This window comes from Microtus pennsylvanicus, chromosome 6 (assembly GCF_037038515.1).
Source record: "Microtus pennsylvanicus isolate mMicPen1 chromosome 6, mMicPen1.hap1, whole genome shotgun sequence".
Classification (NCBI taxonomy): Eukaryota; Metazoa; Chordata; class Mammalia; order Rodentia; family Cricetidae; genus Microtus; species Microtus pennsylvanicus.
The window spans coordinates 10,663,770-10,682,500 of NC_134584.1; positions in this window are offsets into that span (position 1 = coordinate 10,663,770).

The following is an 18,731-nucleotide window of genomic DNA, read 5'->3' on the forward strand; positions in this document are numbered from 1 at the left end:
AGGTGGGCGGTCCTTGGGCTTCCCACAGGTCAGGGAACCCTGATTGCTCTTTGAGCAGATCAGGGAGGGTGACTTGATCGGGGGAGGGGGAGGGAAATGGGAGGCGGATGGGGGGGGGAGGCAGAAATCCTTAATAAATAAATAAATAAATAATAAATAAATTAAAAAAAATAAACTCAACTTTGCTGGTTTCTTTTAAAGTTAGTTAGAACATATGCATTTCATCCTGGACGTGGCAAACCGTTTAGCAGACTTAGTTTTAGACCTTTGATCCCCAACTTGATGCTATCCTGAGTAGTTGCTGAACAGCCTAGGCTTCAGAATTTTCTTCTATAAAATGCAATTTAGGTACCTGCTTCATGGAATTTTTCAAATGACATAAACATGGGACCTAAAATTCACAATAAATGTATACTTTCTCATTTCATTTTTTTCTTTCTTCTTTCCTTTCTGACCTCATCACACTTTTTTTTTCTTACTAGAACTACTTCAAAAGAGGAACACACACCATTAAGAACAGAAGTTTATCATCTTGCAATTCCCGAGGCTAGAATTCCAGTTCAAGGCATTGTATGGGTTGGTTGCCCCTGATTCTGTGAGGGCTCATCAGCTCATTGCCATCTTCACACAACTACCCCAATGGTTGTGTTTATGTTCCTTTTACATTGATTGATTTTTCTGTGTCCAAACTTCCCCTCTTTATAAGAACATCAGACATTGGCTTAGAGCAAACCTTAAGCTTCTTCTAACTACTTACATCTGTAATGGCTTTGTTTCAAATGAGGTAATGTATTGAGGTACAGAGAGTAGAAATTTAACAAATGAAATTTTTAAAAATTGACAATCATGACACAATGTAATCCATAATAAATATGTAAGGAATGAAAACATCTCCTTATTCATTTATTCAGTCTTTTAAAAACCACTGTCTATCTTACTCTTCTAAATGTAAACACAGTTATCATAAAATGACATCAAAGCTAACTACAATTCTTAACTAACAGTCATGGCTGCTCCCATATCCAGCAATGTTACATGACTTACATGTTCAGGTCTCAAAACAACTCTTCTGTGACAGAGGAGACAGCTCAGTTGGTAAAGCATACAAATGTAAGTGTATGGACCAGAATTCAAGACTGCATTATCCATGCAAATGCCCAACAGGCATGACAGCCAGCCTGTAATTCCATCACTCGGCAGCAGGAGGCAGACATGGTCCCCAAACAAGCTGGCTAGTTAGACACTCTTAACAGGTGAGCTTTGGGCTCAAATTAGGGGAAGACACCCCTTGCCATGGGCCCCCACACACACGCATACACTCCTGCATACACATATGCGTGTGCACTTTCACACAGAAAGGAAACCCTACTGAGCATTTGCTCTTGGCTTCCCCACTCTTTAGATGGAGAAATGAAGAACAGAGAGTTTACAAAGAGGTGTCCACATGGAAAGGAGGCAGAGACGTTTCTTGGATGCACTGGAAATGCGCTCCAGGGTCTGTGACTTCCCCTCAGTCCTGTGCTTTTGCAGAGGGTATGAAGAACATCTCTGAAAGAACAGATTAGGACTCCTTCAGAGGCGTGGGGGAGGAAGTGCTTTTCAAAGGCGTGTTCTCTCAAGCTATGGTACTCCCTAGAAGAGGGGACTTGGGGAAGATGGATGGGAAAATGAGGGAGAGAACGCTGCTGTCATCCCTACGGAATGAGCAATTGCTGTAGGTTGCTAGGTAGCAGCCTAATTTTCTATGTACTAGCAAAATTTCCCTGGATTGGGCTGTGGGTCAAGGGACATGTCAGGGGCTTTTCAAATGTGCTGCACTTGAAAATCTACCTCCTGCAAAGATCAGGAATAGACAGGAGAGCAGCCAAGCACATCCAGAGAGCGAGAAAACCTGGCAGAAGATCACAGATGAGTATCATCACCCAAAGACTGGAATGGGACGGGGCTCCCTGGTAATAAGCCACAGAAATCACTACCCATGCAGGAGAGGAGGCATGGCCTCTAAACATGCTGCTTCTTTCTGGCTTTGCTTTTTAGAAATCCATCCTTTAGCTTTGATGACTTTTTCCAGCTGAGACTGCACTGTGATTTCCATTCTCCAACATAATTCTGTTTCCTTATCTCAGCTGGAGAATCAAATAGCATATTAATATAATACATTGCATTAGATTTCACCTAGAGCATGCAATAAAAGTTACTTTCCCACCTTTCCAGCTGGGGCTGAACTAAAGTTAATCTAATTCAATATGTCATTAGTAAAAGTTGTTCTATGGACCGATTGCTATTTAAGGATGGAGGATGGGGGGAGAGTTTGAAGGATAATTTAAAGGTCAGTTTGATTGAAAGCAAACTCAAGTTTAGCAACCAATTTCACTGCATTTACTATACATCTCCATGATGAATGCAAGGCAGGAAACCCAACCTTTACATTTTCTATGTATAATTGATGAGTGGCTTCTAGTGGGATTGGAAAAAAAGAGATAAGAGTCATGATTACAGAAGACCAGCTCACTCGAGCAGTGGTAAGCCTTAGAGAAGGCAATTTTTTTTTTATCCTAGGTGTTGACAATCCCACTTGTGCATTCTGGGGTTTTGCAGTCTTTTGAGGGGTGAGATAAAGCTCGATTAGAATGGAGGCAGAAGAGACTAGCGATATGATGATGCTTCAAACTCTTGGAGTCAATTGCACAGATGCACAGCACGGCTAGTAGCATTATGAGGTTGCTAAGGAGGCAGTGGGGATGATCTCCCTATGCTCCTCTCTGACTTTCCAGATCAGGTTCCTCCCAGAAACTCTACCACAGTGCGGTGGCCACAGTGAGGAATTCCAATAGTAGAAGTAGCCTTGCCCAACACTGGGCATCCAGAATTTCCTCCTGTCCCTTTGCAGGTGAAGCCTGGGCTCAGAGTGTGGTTGTATCCCTGTACCCTGGTTCCTCGCCCCTTGATTCTTAGGGAAAAAATAGCCTCAGGAAGACTAAGATGGGCTGCATATGTCCCATCCTAGCAAAGGAGCCCCTTTCTGCACCCAACTCTCCAGGAAGATACCATACTCAGTCTCATGGGGAAAAAATGACCCTGTTTTGACATGTCTTTCCACTGACAAGAGCAGTACTTGGAATGAACAAGTTACCTAGTACCTTCGTATATCCTCTGACTTCAAGAGAGCTCCATGCCCAAGGGATCTTGTAGTACCCTTCAGTCTCAGAGAGACTCTTTCTCCTGAAAGATGGGGTGCTGTACAAACTCTTCATCTGCCTGTCCCTCAAAAGAAAGCGATGTTGTCATAGAGATGAAAACACACACACAGGGAAGAGTCACCCCCTCTGCCATGTAACTGAAGCCTTCAGATTGCCAGTTTGAATGTGACCGGACTTGCCTTAAGCCAGGAAAACTTCGGTAAGAAATTCATTGAGCCTGACACCAGTCTTGTGAGGCCCTTTTGGCCAGAGTTGTTCTGCCTAACTCTGCCAGCTTCACAAAAAAAGAGGAGCTGTCCCAAAAAAACTCTCTCCATTGAATGGCTCCAGAGCATAACAAAGTTGTTACCTGGAAATTTGCCAATCTACGTCTCTCTGGCAGAGGGTGCAAGTGTCCTGAGAAGAAATAGAAAATAGCTCTAAATTCCTAGAACCTTCTAGCAAACAACACCACAACTCTGGGTAGAAGAAATGTCAGACTGCCTCAATATCTTTATTAACAAAATGCTGTCATATTAAGATTTTTCATCTGGCTAAGATAAAATGTCAAGACCTTTTGCTATAAAATGACACGAGTGGACTTATTACTTACTATTGAAAGTAACAGTTGGGAAAAACTGGAGGGGAAAATCAAAGATACAATGAGCCAGGCCGGAGACTCCAATTTCCCAAACACCGATGTTTAAACATTTCACCAGAGATTTGCTCACAGGGGCCAGAGGTGCAGCTCAGCCGGCTCAGCCTGTGTGCCAAGGGCAAGGACGTCCATCCAGCCCTACTGCAGCTGGGGACAGGGGTTTACTACAGGATGAGAGAAGAAAACGGAGAAGAGAGGCATCATGGGAGAGATGCCTCGTGATCCACAGAACAGTAATACCCACTGAGAACGAAGCACGCATTACCTGCTTCTTGCTCAGAATAAGCATGGACACAGAGAGTGAGAGACATGAATTTTAAATATTGATTTGGCCTTGATTAAGATGAAAAGAAATGCTAATTTCCATTTGCTGCCTTTCATGTTAGACGAGAAACACACATGGAATATCACCATGAGGGACCTGGTCAAAAGGGACATAGGAACTCCTGTGTATAAAGCTTTAATTAGTATATATATACTATTAAGAATCTATAGTCATTCCAAAATGCAAAGTTTTAAACAACATAATTAAGGAACAGAAACTCTACTTACAGGACCTTGCAAGGCCAGGCTCCTGGAGACCAATAAGGACGAAGCCACCCTTCTGCAGCAACAGCGGCCATTGTGGTAGTGACAGACAGCAGTAGTAGCAGGTGGGGAAAGTCACCTTCTTCATCTCCTGGTGGACAGAGAAGAAGAGGAGCGTTAAGGTGGAAGGGAATTGTCTTGTATTTAAGCCTGTTTGAGGCCTATCTCTTGTTATATTTGCCAAAGGGAAGGAAGATGTTTTCACAAATAATTTGTTCCAAACTTAAAAGATCAATGCACCAAAAATACATTGTTTATTAAATGGACAGATGTTTATTATAAGACAGTTAATTTTCTTACTTAACTCATAAGTTACTTCCATCACTTTGCTTTAAATGTCTTAACACAGGAGTCATGCGGTTCTTCTATCTAGTCTCTACTGAGGAAGACTGTCTCGACATGTGCTTTCTCCCCATTGGCTCGCTGAAAATAAACGCTTCCTCCAGCTGATATGAACCAGATACTATTCAGAGCATGCTCCTTTGTGAAATAGCTCCAGATGTCAGTCAAGACAGAAGAGATGATGGGGTTGAAGGTGAGAATCTCACAAATCCTGCAGACATTCTCGGGCCGGCCGCAGAGCAATGGCCTCCAGCAGACATTGCTGTGGTTTGCGGGCCTCAGGAATGAACCCAGAAATCCAGACTTTTCCAACTCCCAGGAAAGACAATAAAAAGCATAAATCCAGCAAATGAGACCATTTAGGGTAGAGTCAAAACTACAAGGAAATAAAACAAGAGAAAGTGACAGAGAATGGTGCCCTACAGGGACCCTGGAATGGGAAGATCTCTAGAGCTGAGACCCAACAGGCCACCAGGAGTCAGCTAGGAGAAGAACTTCCCTCAAAGGGGATACCAGTGACTCTAAAATGAAAACCAGCTCGGTTTTGGTGAGAGATGGAACAGCAGAAGTCAGAGAAGGCAGCAAAGGCTAGACTGTCACAGCTGCCCATGTGTTAAGCCAGGCTCATGGGAGCTCTGGGCAACACACGGAGACTAGCATGACTGACCCAGGGAAGAAAACACTGCATCCGATTCAGATGTGGTAAGCTGTAGGTACCATGAGAAACAATTCTGTCCCTGCATCTCAGGCTTCGGGGCCAGGGTGCAGATTCTTCAGATTCCTGTACTCCATCTCTGCCTTTCCCTTCTCTCACGAATGTGGGAAAATTACTTCCCTGTGACTGTATCTTCCACCCCCATATAACCAGGCCTAATTCCCACAGCAGCTGTAGCAAAAGGCCACAAAGACAGAGGCTTAAAACAACACCAATTTGTTTCTCATAACTGTGAGTGTCAGGAGTCAGACAACAATGCACCCCACCGGGCTGGAATCAAGCTGACAGAGGATCCAGCCTCCTTCCTCCCAGGGGCTCTGTGAAAGATCTGGTTCTTGCCCTTTTCAGCTTCTAAAGTCAGCCCACATTCCTTGGCCCGCAGTCCCTCTCTCTCCCTCCTCAAAGCCAGCGATCACATCTCTTCCCACATCCGCTGGGTCTGTCATCACAAGGCCTCCTCCAGCCCCAAATGTCCTTTATCTCTCCTAAAAGAATGCCTGGGCTTGTGCCATAGCCCCCTCCCAATGCAGAGCAGGATCGGCCACACTTCCGTTTTGTTTTCAATGTTTTGCTTTTATATACACATGTGTATGGTATGCTTGCATGTGTGTTTATGTTCATATGTATGGGGACAAGTGCACCGGTACAAGCCAGAGCTTGATAGTAGGTGTCTTCCTCGATCACGCTCCACCTTGTATGGCAAGGCAGGGCCTCCCACCTGAGTGCAAACTCGCAGATGCAGCTAGTCAGGCTAGCCAAGCTGTTTGGGGGAATCCAGTCTCTGCCTCCCAAATGCTGGCCACCCTGGGGCTACACAAGATTGAATCTGTCTAAAAGAGAAACAGAGCTCACGTGAAGGTGATCCCAGCCTTAGGGATCACATGCCTTTAATCCCAGCACTAGGGAGGTGGAGACAGGAGTGATGTGGCTGGCTGGAGAGAGGAATGTAAGGCTGGAGGAGACAGGAGCTCCGAGCAGTGTGCCACCACTGCCTGACCTCTGCGCTAACTAATGCATTGGCTCCGCACTCTGTGCAAGCTCTATTTGTTATAGCATGAACAAAATATCGCCACGCTCCTGGGACTCCACAAAAGCCATTACTGGCAGCTTCTACCTTAGGAAACCAGAAACCTGGTGGGTGTTCTGAGCCATATGCAGGGAAGTGGGGTCCCTGGAGAATAATGGATAAACAATAATAATGCCAAGTTCCTGCACTTGTATACATGCTAATTAGCTCCACCCATCTCATCCTCCCCAAAAGTTCCATTTCTGCTCCTTTATATTCTCCTCCACCCTCCACCCACAGCATCCCATCTTCCTGCTCCCTCTGGCACCTGGAACATTCCTCCTACGAGGGCTGTGGGCAACATTTCCAATCAAAACACATTTCAGTCCTAGGGAAATAGCTGTGGTGAATCTCCAGGGGGTGTGAACGGGTACGGGAAGAGACAACTCCCACAACTCAGATTATCTGTCTGTGAACGGGTACGGGAAGAGACAACTCCCACAACTCAGATTATCTGTCTTTTAGAAACAAAGTTGTCAAAAAGAGAGCGGTTCCTTTTGCACCATCAAAATGTTAGCGCTCATGCATCTCTGAAAGAAGATAGATTTCTAATCTTTCTTCTTTATTACTGTAAAGGAATTTTCATATTTAACGGCTGCATTTGAAGACTAGGGCCCCACCCAAAGGGATACAGGAATGCTTATTTGGTCACATTGACAGCAACTGACTTGGAGACTTTAGGTACCTAAAACCGTATGTGACAGCAGTATCCTATCAATGAAAAACTGTCCCCTACATGTCATTGAGCCTTCCCTGTAAAGCATGAGGAAATAAGGCTGATGTTTTGTTGGTTTAGAGTATCTTCTTATGAATTGGTCTAGCCTACTTTCTGTAAATGGTAAAATTGGCTTAAAATATGTCTAAAATCAGTGGCCAGTTTGGGGTTCATAGCTGGCCTTCAACTACCTCAGATGACTTGACCATTGTCCAGTGATGAAAAATTCACAGCTATCTTGATTCACCACGTTGGAGCAGTTCTTAGCAGTAGTGTTTCGTGAGTGCTGTGTGCTGGGCATGGTGGGTATCAAGGTGACAACCAGAGGCTCATGCTTCTCGATGGGCTCTTTTGGATGTCTTTCAGTGCTCTGTGTGACCTGGCTTAGCTGAGCAGAGGAAGTGCAGGTGCCCACATTCCAAAATGTCAGCATGAGAACTAAGTGGATACCTCATTCTACAGAGGGTTCATGAAATTTCCCCCAACAAAACTGACAGCCAATCTCCAGACTCTAGGACGTTTTACCCAGACGAAAACCCTGAAGGAAATCACTGCTGAAGGGAGGCAGGGTACACCCTTCAGTGCCCTGGAAGCCGTGGTCTCCCAGCAGTGTGTTATTATAGTCCTCTAAGCTTCAGGAAGTGTGTTAGCATTCCAAAGAGAATAGCCAAGGTCCTAAGAGTGGAGTGTATGTGCTCAAGAGACTGAACATGGGTTTGCAAGAGAACACACGTGGCCCTGTTAGAAGCACGGATAGGTCCACAGGGACCTGTGCAGACTCACAGAGAGAGAGGCACACAGGTTCAGAGAGAGAGCAGGCACATGAGCTCTAATGAAAAGACCATCCATAGGGTTCACATGGGAAGACATGCAATATTTCAAATGGAGCTCCGTGTGTTTGTGCTCACATAGATGCTTACAGGTGCACGTGAAAAGATGCACACAGACTCAAGTGGGGAGAATGCACATGGATATGTCAGCAAGGACTTACACAGGGAAATGTGCAAGGCTTTATCACACTCAAATGGAGAGACACACATGGTTCACACTAGAGGATGGTCTTAGGCTCACATAGATAAGTACACACTGCCGCTAAGGCCGAATCCCTTAACTTCCCAGTTTACAGAGGAAAATAAACCAGTAAAGCTTCCCTCTTCCAGGTCAGCAGCTACTTAACTACACAACAGTACCTGGAGACTCACTCCTGTGCAGCATGGCACAGTCTGCCTTAATCTTCTCGTGTGTGTGTGTGTGTGTGTGTGTGTGTGTGTGTGTGTGTGTATGTGTGTGTGTGTGTGCAATACACAACAGTACCTGGAGACTCACTCCTGTGCGGCATGGCATAGTCTGCCTTAATCTTCTCGTGTGTGTGTGTGTGTGTGTGTGTGTGTGTGTGTGTGCAATACACAACAGTACCTGGAGACTCACTCCTGTGCGGCATGGCACAGTCTGCCTTAATCTTCTCGTGTGTGTGTGTGTGTATGTGTGCAATACACAACAGTACCTGGAGACTCACTCCTGTGCGGCATGGCACAGTCTGCCTTAATCTTCTCATGTGTGTGTGCGTGTGTGTGTGTGCAATACACAACAGTACCTGGAGACTCACTCCTGTGTGGCATGGCATAGTCTGCCTTAATCTTCTCATATATGTGTGTGTGTGTGTGTGTGTGTGTGTGTGTATGCAATACACAACAGTACCTGGAGACTCACTCCTCTGCGGCATGGCACAGTCTGCCTTAATCTTCTCATATATGTGTGTGTGTCTGTGTGTGTGTGTGTGTGTGTGTGTGTGTGCAATACACAACAGTACCTGGAGACTCACTCCTGTGCGGCATGGCACAGTCTGCCTTAATCTTCTCGTGTGTGTGTGTGTGTGTGTGTGTGTGTGTGTGTGTGTGTGCAATACACAACAGTACCTGGAGACTCACTCCTCTGCGGCATGGCACAGTCTGCCTTAATCTTCTCATATGTGTGTGTGTGTGTGTGTGTGTGTGTGCAATACACAACAGTACCTGGAGACTCACTCCTGTGCAGCATGGCACAGTCTGCCTTAATCTTCTCATATGTGTGTGTGTCTGTCTGTGTGTGTGTGTGTGTGCAATACACAACAGTACCTGGAGACTCACTCCTGTGCAGCATGGCACAGTCTGCCTTAATCTTCTCATGTGTGTGTGTGTGTGTGTGTGTGTATGCAATACACAACAGTACCTGGAGACTCACTCCTGTGCAGCATGGCACAGTCTGCCTTAATCTTCTCGTGTGTGTGTGTGTGTGTGTGTGTGTGTGTGTGTGTGTGTGTGTGTATGCAATACACAACAGTACCTGGAGACTCACTCCTCTGCGGCATGGCACAGTCTGCCTTAATCTTCTCATATATGTGTGTGTGTCTGTGTGTGTGTGTGTGTGTGTGTGCAATACACAACAGTACCTGGAGACTCACTCCTGTGCGGCATGGCACAGTCTGCCTTAATCTTCTCGTGTGTGTGTGTGTGTGTGTGTGCAATACACAACAGTACCTGGAGACTCACTCCTGTGCAGCATGGCACAGTCTGCCTTAATCTTCTCATATATGTGTGTCTGTCTGTCTGTGTGTGTGTGTGTGTAATACACAACAGTACCTGGAGACTCACTCCTGTGCAGCATGGCAGTCTGCCTTAATCTTCTCATATATGTGTGTGTCTGTCTGTGTGTGTGTGTGTGTAATACACAACAGTACCTGGAGACTCACTCCTGTGCGGCATGGCACAGTCTGCCTTAATCTTCTCATATATGTGTGTGTGTCTGTGTGTGTGTGTGTGTGTGTGTGTGTGCAATACACAACAGTACCTGGAGACTCACTCCTGTGCGGCATGGCACAGTCTGCCTTAATCTTCTGATATATGTGTATGTGTCTGTGTGTGTGTGTGTGTGTGCAATACACAACAGTACCTGGAGACTCACTCCTGTGCAGCATGGCAGTCTGCCTTAATCTTCTCATATATGTGTGTGTGTCTGTGTGTGTGTGTGTGTGTGTAATACACAACAGTACCTGGAGACTCACTCCTGTGCGGCATGGCAGTCTGCCTTAATCTTCTCATATATGTGTGTGTGTCTGTGTGTGTGTGTGTGTGTGTGTGTGTGTGTGTGTGTGCAATACACAACAGTACCTGGAGACTCACTCCTGTGCGGCATGGCACAGTCTGCCTTAATCTTCTCATATATGTGTGTGTGTCTGTGTGTGTGTGTGTTTTATATTTCAAAGATTCATTCCAGCTTTTACACGAGCAGGACAAAGTACTGGGGATTCAAATGGGAAACTAAGGCCAGGTCTCCACAGTTACTTGTTAGCCGGCAAAGAAGCACCAGATGAACTTCAGAAGCCCTGCTTACCCAAAGCCACACCATGCCTGTCCAGGGCCTGAACCTCTCCCTGCTCATCCTCTGGCCGTGGTGAGATCCTGTCCCAGACCCTGTCCACAGCTTGTGCATTCTCTTTTGAGCTTGACTAGAGGCCTTCTGTTGGAAGGCCAAGGCTTTCAGGGCATTGATGGCCCTCAAGGCCAGCTCAGAAGACTCCACAGCCTTCCTCTCAGTGTCTACACCATGGGTCACAACTCCAACCCCATGCACACTTTCGAATCTTCCCTGAGTCTTCTGGGGATTCTGATCTAAAAGAAGGTAGAACCTGACTTTGTTTCATTTAGTGAAAACAGAGCCTGGCATATCATAGGTTCTTAATTCACAGTGTTTGGATAAAATACTGAGGTAGTATTTTAACATACAAGCCTACGCCTGCATATTCTTCAGTTTAGCTCACAAATGGCTGTACTAAAGGAAGGATGGGTGATGTCATATCATATTTTTTATAGGCTCTCAGAAAACAGTGACCTTGCCTCATCATGGAGCAAATGCATGGACAAACTGAACAGATGACTTCCGGGTGGCGTGAAAAGGAAGAGCACACATGTCTCTGTGACCTTGTCAAAGGTGAGGCATGGATGTGGGCACTGGAATTTCAAGTCCATCTGCCCAGTCAGACTGTAGAGAGACCCTGTGCATAAGCGCCGACACGGGAGCAGCTGCCGAGGGGCAGCAGGTGGTGAGGGAAAGGGTACAGGTGTCATTTTTCATGTGGCTCCCAAGACTCCTTGCAAGGGCATATTTGTAAATGATTCAAAGGTGACAGAAAATGACACTAGAGTTTTTCATTTTCCTGACAAACTGTCATAAAAATAAATGTAATCAGTGGCAATGCTCTCTGAGATCACTTCATGCGTGGATAGCTGTATCTGTGCCAGTGACCCAGGACACATAAATAATGGAGAGAATTCCAAAGCCCCCATTTTTATTATAGGGGACCGTAATTTCTGAGAGTAGATCTCCAGTGCATTTTCCCTGGACTCTGGGTTTTGTCCCTATGGTACCCACATAGGCAATAAAAACCTGGAGCAGGAATCACCCCACTTCACCCCTGTGAGGTCTCACAAAGCCTTTAGTGAGAAGGACGCTCTGAAAGCATCAGTCTCGAGTTGTCACTGACTAGAGAAGAAACTGTCTGTGCGTGTCCAAGGAGACATGGGCAAATTGTATGTTGAACAGAACATGAGCCACACCGTCAAACCACATGGCAACTGCTAGCCATAAGAATTCGGTCACAGAGCAGTGTGCTCACTTTCATGAGTTGTAAGTCACGTCAAAGGTTGAATAGGAAAGTACGCATGCAAATTGTGATTATTATTGGAACTAGATATCTGGCCTAGCAACTTCATGAAGTGGTCAGTCTGTCTTTGTGGCTGAGCCCACTGTACCCTTTTGTATCCTCTCTTCACGCTGGCCGTCTTTCATAATCATTAACCCCCGCGCGCCTCTCTCTCTCTCTCTCTCTCTCTCTCTCTCTCTCTCTCTCTCTCTCTCCCTCTCTCTCTCTCTCTCCCTCTCCCTCTCCTCTCCTCTCCTCTCCTCTCCTCTCCTCTCCTCTCCTCTCCTCTCCTCTCCTCTCCTCTCCTCTCCTCTTCTCTCTCTCTCTCTCTCTCTCTCTCTCTCTCTCTCTCTCTCTGCCTATCTCCATCTGTCCCTGCAGGCACGCATGCACACACTGTCCACACTCTAAAAAGCCTCTCCTAATGACAGCCTCTTTAATAATGCAGGTGGAGGGGAGGACCAGAAAATTGTTATCTTGTTATTCTGCCAGAACCCAAGTGACAGGAGAAAATATTTTCCAGCCCTCACATCCTTGAGATGCTCAGACTCGATTTGCAATTAGCGTGGTGCTGAATACGAGTGTGCAATGAAGCCCTGTTGTGTAGGACCGGTGGGGCCCCTGTGCAAAGCATAAATGACACACTCCTCGGTGGGGATTTGAATCCAGAACAAAAGGCACACTGGAAATAGACGTCCGGCTAAGGAAACTGCGTTCCTGCGTGCCTAGACCCCAGTTTAATGGGATGACGTGAGGCATGAGCTGCTCCAGCCTCAAAGGGCTGGAACGTGCTCTCATTTTCTTTAGAATACTACTGAGGATTTTCATTGCTCATTCACAGAAGTTCCCAGCAGAGATGAGTAGGTGTGCGGGGTGGGGAGTGGGGGTAGATTTACATGTGTAAGCAAATACCAACACCAAAACAGCATTCCTAGGAAGAAGCACCTCTCAAGTTTACCGCGCAGCATTCTGGGACTTGAACTTACGTGCGCAGTAAGAGGCTGCTTAGGGTGGACACGTTTCTGCCGTGCTCAGCCCCTCCTAGCGGCATCAGACTGCCTATGCAGTTACCTTGTGGCGTCCCAGCGAGAATAATCTGGAAACTAGGAGGCCACAGAGACCTGTTCACAGATACTAAGACATAAAAACAAGCTTGGCAAATATGAAAAAGAAAAATTAAATTGCCTTTAAGAGTGCTATGGAGCACCTGGGGATTCTGGCGAAATCCTTACAACCAGAGGCTCGTAGAAATCCTAATTCTAAGCGAGGCTGTGGGACACTTTCTCCCAGTTCTTGACCTCAGAGGGGGGGGGGGATGAGCTTCTGTGGCGACCAGTGCGCAGGCTCCACGGGTGGTGGGATAACTCTTCAGGGACCACAAGGGTTAACAAAGGGGGAGTCACCGCTGCCGCGTTTGGATCTGGAGAACTAGTAAATTGTTTGCACAGATGTGACATTATTTACATGATAATTTTATGCTCCTCAGCACACTGAGGAAATAAAACATGTTAGATGCCATAACGGGATCGTTAATTCTATTAATGGATCAAGGGTTGTGTCGAGAGCATTCCTGTCGCCTCCTCGGAGATCTGAAGATGCCCTGGAGCTGCATTCTGTCACCTTCAGAGACAGGCCCGTGAGGAATAAAAAGCTCCCTGGTTCTCCTCGAGAATGAATGTTTGCTAGTGTCAGAAACGGCCCTGGCACCCGAGTGTGTTTATGCAGAAGGACACCTCAGCCGAAGTCAGGAAAGGTTTAGTGGTTTCCACTCCCTGAAAGGACAGACTCAAGAGATTTGTCTATAAAACACTCTTCAGAAGGCCAAGGAAAGATAAGCATGTGTCCCCGGGAAGCGCGGAGAAGCCTCCCCTTGATCCCGCTGCTGTTTCTGCAGCGGAGTCAGCTCTGCAACCGGAGATGCTGGAAGCAGACCGGGATAGATTGCGGTGTGCTGTGCACCACTCCAGCATGGCAGGGGGCCGCCCCTCCCCTCTCCACTCACATTTCCTCACTCCTTTGCAATTTCTGTAGAGTACTCTCCAAACTGGGAAAGATGGGCGCGCTGTGGGAAAGGCTGCTATCAGAGAGACTAAAGACTCACACTTTACCCTAAAAAATCCTCTGTGCTGTCAGTGTGTAAATAGAAGTCGGGCTCCAACAGCAAGAAGCCCCCATACAGAAGCGCCTGGGCTAGGTCAAATTAAACTCCTATGAAAAATGCCTCTCTCTGCACCCACACTGTCGGCTCACCCCTTGCGTGGCATTCCCATTTGTCTTTATTTTCATTTAGAGGCCTGCCGTGTGCTGTCTTTTACTCACGGCTGACACCCTCACAGTCATGAGTGGGTATAGGCCGTCCTCACCCACGGAGCTACATGCAAGAAAGAAATTACTTATTGATTTTTCTGTCTGTGGGATGGTGTCTTTGGGTGGTTTCTCAAAACAGATCTGTAATGCATACAATGCCAGCAGAGAGAACCGGAACTAGATGCCCTGCTGGGCCATCCTGCCACCATCAGCCCTTGCTGCCGACACCACTGGCAGGACCGTCTTGTTTGATGAGCAAAGCGCATGCACTTTAGAAGCTGGAGGACCGAGCAAAAAGTAATGTTTTCGAGTCTGAGCAATGTTTGGTTTGAACTTCCCTTAACTTTCATTCCAAAGAGGGGTTGACATGGGGAGAGGGCCCAGTGGGTGAACTTTAGGGTGAGCTGTGCCTCTTCACGGGGGAGGAGGCATCAAAGGATGCTGTACAAGCAATGGCTTGAAAGCACTTGAAGACTGGCCTTATCTTTCTCCTGCTCTGGAAACCGAAGGCCACCTGGACTAAGACGATTGTCTACCGGAGGAAGAGAGGTCACTGAAGAAAAGCCCAGATTCCCCACCTCTGCCAGTCAAGGCCAGTCCCCCAAACAACTTCCCACTTAGGAGCCAGTCCAGCTAGGTTCACCTAACGACTGCCCAACTGAACCCAATACTGAGGGTCAACCTGAAGAATCACAAATGAAGAAGAAAATGGTTAGGATTTCATGCGACCAATTTTCAGATAGTTTTCTGTGAAGCAAAATCCAAATGCTAGACACCATAAAACAAACAAAAGGACAGAAGGCTGGCTATTGCCTGGGTGTTTGTTCCCCCTCCAAAACTTGTGTGAAATTTCACCACTGGAGTGGAATGCCAACGGTGTTTGTCGGGGAGCCCTTTGGAAGGGAACTGGGATGAGACTTCAGGGGCCCCAGAGTGCAACAGTGATTTATTAGACGGTCCCCTGAGCTTGCATTCCGTACTCATATGAGACCTGATAACAAGTTGTCAGGAAGCAGAAAGCCTCACCAGACACCAGCACCACACTTCCTGGCCTCTAGAATCACAAACAGGCCAAACCTCTTTTCTGTATAAACTGCCCAGTCTGTGGTATTCAGTCCTAGCCATGTGCAGTGGGTAAGAGAAACCTGTGTTCTAAACTGTCTAAAGGTTAATATTCAGGAGGATGCCTATATGTTTTTCTTTAGGTTCACCTTCTTATTTAGCTTCTCTAGGATCACGAATTATAGGCTCAATGTCCTTTGTTTATGGCTAGAAACCAAATATGAGTGAGTACATCCCATGTTCCTCTTTTTGGGTCTGGCTTACCTCACTCAGGATAGTGTTTTCTATTTCCGTCCATTTGCATGCAAAATTCAAGAAGTCATTGTTTTTTTTACTGCTGAGTAGTACTCTAATATGATGAAAGGAGACAGAGACCCACATGGGAGCACCGGACTGAAATCTCAAGGTCCAAATCAGGAGCAGAAGGAGAGAGAGCACGAGCAAGGAACTCAGGACCGCGAGGGGTGCACCCACACACTGAGACAATGGGGATGTTCTATCGGGAACTCACCAAGGCCAGCTGGCCTGGGTCTGAAAAAGCATGGGATAAAACCGGACTCGCTGAACATAGTGGACGATGAGGACTACTGAGAACTCAAGAACAATGGCAAGGCGTTTTTGATCCTACTGCATGTACTGGCTTTGTGGGAGCCTAGGCAGTTTGGATGCTCACCTTACTAGACCTGGATGGAGGTGGGTGGTCCTTGGACTTCCCACAGGGCAGGAAACCCTGATTGCTCTTTGGGCTGATGAGGGAGGGGGACTTGATTGGGGGAGGGGGAGGGAAATGGGAGGCGGTGGCGGGGAGGAGGCAGAAATCTGAAAGAAAGAAAGAAAGAAAGAAAGAAAGAAAGAAAGAAAGAAAGAAAGAAAGAAAGAAAGAAAGAAAGAAAGAAAGAAAGAAGCAAAAAAATAAATAAACTGTCTAAAGCATTCATTTCCACATCTCTCTCTGTAGCACCTTAAACTACTGTTTATATAAGCGTATGTTATTTCCATAAGCGTAAAATGTTATTTAAAAATCTACTTTCATTTTGAAAAGGGAATTTTTAAAGTCATTTTTCCCTTGTCAGATTTTCTGCAGAAATTATCGCATAAGCAATTAACAGACCAATTAATTATGAGATGTTTGATGTTTAGAGCTGATATTTTAAACTCTTGTTCATTGACCACAGGAATCATTTTTGTGTGTGTCACCCAGTCATTAAGTCTCAACTGTATCAAGAATAGATCTGCAAGCAATTCTGTAGATACAGTGAGAAATCAGAGTTGAGATTAACAAGCAGCAGAGTGTGGAACAGAGAACACCAAGAAAAAACCTTCCAGCCACTTCAGGACGCGTGAACTCGCAGAGACTGACAGCGTGCCAAGGGGCTGCTCGGCAGACGGGGTCCCAGCAGTGAGAGGGGACATGATCACAACCCCATCCCTAACCCAGAAGTGAGCTCCAATGGATAAGCACTTCTGAATGAAAATCTCTGGGTACAACAAACACTCTTAATGGGGATCTTACACCCAGCAGGAGACGGATAACGCAAAACAAACTCAAAGGTCTTTGGAGGATTTTTGGCTCATAATGTTTTGTGTGTGTTTTTTTTATTGTTTTTCTTGGTTTTGTTTATTTTGCTTTGTTTTGTTCCCATCCCCACACCTTTGGCTTATTTATAATAAATATATAAATAAATAAGATCTGCATGAAGAAGATGGACCAAGGCTGTGAGGAGATCCAAAATGCGAGCCCCCTGGATGCCCAGTTTCAAAGTACTCTGTTCATGCTGGCGTCTGCCTGAGTGCTGCACCCCCTGGGAACCCTTATGTTCTCTGCCTGGATGTCTAGTTTTGAGCTTAACTGAGTCCAGCGTGAACAGTGTGCACACACACCAGAAAACTGAACAAATTACAACAATTCTGGATGCAAAATAAATTTCTGCTAGCTAACTAACCTGGAAAGAAAACTGCTTTCAAAAACCAATAAAGCAAATAACAGATGTGAAAAGGTCATTCCCAACTAACCTCCTTAAGTTTGACTTTTTAGACAGTATTTCCAAAAAACAAAAAAAAAAAATATGCACCTGGAATTGAATAGAAGAGAAATAGAAGGAGGAGGTGAGGAGCTGGGCAAGCAAAGGGCTTATCCAGCAACTGTGACAACTTAAGTTCAAATCCCCAGACCCCACATAAAGCTGGACACAGTAGTGGACATCTGTAATCTCAGGACTCTTAGAACAAACACGGATTTCCCTGAAGCCCACAGACCATTCAGCCAGCCATAAGCAGTCGAGCAGAGCTTCTGCCCACATACACACACACACACACACAGCACATGGGGCGGGATCAATGAAATGGGCATCATATAGCTTTTTTTAAATGCTCAAAAGAGGCTCCACGTAACGTTTTAAGGGACAGGTAAATGCAGGACGAAACAGCAGCTAACAAAAAACAAGTCAAGCACTAACTTAGAAAATGAAGCAAGATGGCCTCTGCATTCACGTTCAAATTCACCAAGAAGCCACTGGACTCCTTCCAGGAATGAGGCTCTGCATCCCAAAGGTGAGTGGCTCTGACCAGGACCTGAGGTCGGGGCTCTGGAATCTACCGCGCATTCATATGAACCTTGGGAAGAAGAATGAGGAGCTGTGCGGCCAGGCTGAAAGGAATTTGAATCGTTTAGGTAATCGGGCCACCAGATGGCAAGGGCAGTTCATTCTGGAAGACAAAAGAATTAGTCTGGGAGGGAGGGGCTGAACGTCTAATACTGATCAATTGTTATGCAGAACTGTTTTTGTGCCGAGTGCCTGTCATGATGAGCATGTGCAGCACATGAGGTATTAGCTGCAGTGCAGAAGCTCCCTCAGAGGAGACACGCTACTATGCATGGCCCAGGTAAAGAGACAAGCCCAATGGAGGCAGAAACCCCCAGGCGTTCTACAAACAGAAATGACCTTTTTATATACAGTTCAAGGTATTTTCTTACTTTTAAAATCGAAATATAATTACACCATCTCTCCCTTCGCTTTCCTATATATCCTTCCTTGCTCGTTTTCAAAAGCATGAGCTCTTTTTTCATTCTTTACTGTTACATGTATGCATACATATACATATTTACTGTTCCGTCTGGACAGTGTTACTTGTAGGTGTGTTTTCAGGACTGGCCACTTCATATTGGGTAACCAGTCAGTCTGCTCTTCTCTAGAGAAAATCAATCTCTCCCACTCTCAGCATTTCTTACTGTGGTTCTGTGTGTAGGGGTGAGGCCTCGTGTCTTTTAGGGTGACACCCAGGCGAAGGACTGCGGCGGTGGTTATTTATTAGAGTTTGGCTCAGGAAGGCCTAGAATGCCATTTGCGGTGATAAAATTAAGGTTGTACATCAAGCACCCCCTGCAGTGTGAACCTACACCCGTCGCATACCGGAAGCATGA